The sequence below is a fragment of the Brachyhypopomus gauderio genome, chromosome 19, assembly GCF_052324685.1.
Source record: "Brachyhypopomus gauderio isolate BG-103 chromosome 19, BGAUD_0.2, whole genome shotgun sequence".
Taxonomy (NCBI): domain Eukaryota; kingdom Metazoa; phylum Chordata; class Actinopteri; order Gymnotiformes; family Hypopomidae; genus Brachyhypopomus; species Brachyhypopomus gauderio.
Window position 1 is genome coordinate 320,001 of NC_135229.1, and position 2,401 is coordinate 322,401.

At 36.6% G+C, this 2,401-nt stretch overlaps 1 protein-coding gene across 6 annotated transcripts in view; it reads left to right on the plus strand.

The window, feature by feature from the left end:
- crema (cAMP responsive element modulator a) overlaps nucleotides 1-30 on the plus strand; it is a 19,319-nt gene extending 19,289 nt beyond the window's left edge. For all 6 annotated transcript variants that reach the window (XM_076982253.1, XM_076982249.1, XM_076982250.1 and 3 more), the window contains one exon: nucleotides 1-30. This exon is cut by the window's left edge and continues 1,314 nt beyond it. The gene's annotated coding sequence lies outside the window, so the exon portion shown is untranslated.
- Nucleotides 31-2,401: the final 2,371 nt, after the last annotated feature.

Consider the following 2,401-nt stretch of genomic DNA (forward strand, 5'->3'; position numbering starts at 1 on the left):
CTATTTTTAATAAAATATTTTTGAATGTAACTTTTTGGCTTGTGGATAATATTACACAGCATTGTGTTTGTGTGCATCTGTGTGTGGAGGGGGGAATATATGTGTGTACATGCATTCTCAACACGTGTGTGTGTGTGTGTTTGTCTGCATATGTGAGAGAAAATGAGAAAGGATGTTACAAAACTCCACAATGTGTGTGTGTGTGTGTGTGTGTGTGTGTGAGAGAGAGAGAGAGAGAGAGAAAGTGGGAGAGGGTATTATAAAATTCCAAAACACTTGTCACCCTTGCAGGGCTAGGTCTAGGGTTAGGGTTAGGGTTATAGCTAGGTCTAAGATTAGGGCTAGGTCTAGGATTAGGGCTAGGTCTAGGGTTAGGTCTTGGGTTTCTTTGGTTCACACACATGCTTGCTGCCTTTTTATTAATGTTTTAACAAAAAGGGCTTTTAAGGTCTGACCACAAGTCACATGCAAGCCAAAACAGAACTGTTATCTCTTACACTGACGCAGGTCTTTTGAAAGTGTTTGATATAGCATTCTGACGCATACATGGTATATTGTGTGCATGTCTCTCTGTGTGTATGTATGTGTGTGTGTGTATGTATGAAAACATCCTTGCTTGTTTGATCATTGAAACTTATTTTTGCTTTGTGTAATGACTTTTTTGTCCTTACAAAATCCAATTTGAACATCAGAGCAAAACCTTAGTGAAAACATTTAATTAAAGAATTTGAGAAGGTATTTAAAGTCGATTTAATTTTTTCTTTTTTGTTTGTGTAGTAATACTTCAAGAACTATGAAGTAAAAGGAAACAAATTTTTGACAAAAGCACATAAATGTATCCTGTAAGACAGAGAAAGTGCACGTGTGTTTAAAACTGAATGTGTCTGGTCAGTGTGGAACTAGCAGACACGAGCCAGCTCACATGGAAAATTCCACTAAGTGCCAGAGAGCGCCCCCAGATGGCCATCTGTGGTTCCGCACCCTCCAAATATTATTTTACATGTGTGATAGGAAACTGACATCTACTGGACAAAATAAGCATGAACGTGTGTATAAAAATTCTTTTTACAAAATAATGAGTTTCTAACTTACTTTCCAATAAAAACCTAATGTTAGCATGTAGTGGTCATGTGACCATGTTGTTATTCTACCAGCTTTGCTGAGGAACAGGTTGTCATGTTGTCCTGGTCCCAGCCTGTCAGGATCTTGACCTCTGACCTGTATGCTATGACAGTTCAAGCTCACAGCAGTGAAACTGTATCTCTACTAGATCATACAGTCATAAGTGAAGACACAGTTCAAAGTGCGTGTGGGAGAGATGATGTCTGTGAGCAAATCCAGTGTCCAGGTGCAGAGTATCAGATCCATGTTATAAACACAGCGTATGTGCGCGTAGTCCCAAGAAATTAAACAAATTAAATAGCTAAGCAAATAATGTTGAATATTAAAATATAATTAGGCCCAACTATCACATATAATGTTTTGTAAGTCCAGATGGGTTCTGGTTAGGTGGGTGAGTGTGAGGGTAGTAATAATGTTACACCAGGTGGGTGATATACCCGGATTATTATTGTTAACAAAACTGTAAGAAATATACTTACTAATCCTGATCTGGGATCAGATTGAGCCTTTCACACTGAGCCCTTAGCTTGGGTGTGTGGACACGTCCCGTGTCCGGCTGCTCCTGAAAACTTATTTGCCGAGTCACAGTACATGAGCACAGGAGATCAGCTTTATAGTGGATTTATGAGAATTTGAGACATGACATTTTTTGACAAAAAAACAATACGACTTTTGTGGTCCTGTGTTGGTCCATGAAGAGATGAGCCCTCCTTACAACGAATATTAAAAAACAGAAGAGGAAAATAATGTTGATGATAATAAATCAATAATAAAATACAAAACTATTAATATAAAAGGCAAAATATTTAAGTATAATTAAATATATAATTATGTAATGATAGACCTTCTACCACCTTCTCCGTTTCCCTGCTTTGCACTTACATTGTCAAATGTGAGAAAGTAGAAATTATAAAATTATCACTGTATATGTGGGAGAACAATATTAAGATTTATATTCTTATATATATATATATAGCCTTATATGGCCATATGTGCATGTACGTTTGGGCTCAAAAGTAAAAGGTCATTGTCATTGTACAATTCTTTTGTTGTATACATTTGTATTGTATAATATTCACAAACAATGTTGAACATGAGAATCATTGTGTGGAATATTTTGAATGTATCTGTGGGTCATGTGAAGGTGATGGTCGTCAGGGGTATTAACGTAGTACCGTACCACTGCATCTGAATTAAAGTCTTAATTGTGATGAATTTTTCTTAACTCTACAAATACAGAAGAATGAGAAATGAAATACAATTCAGTGACACGGTGATG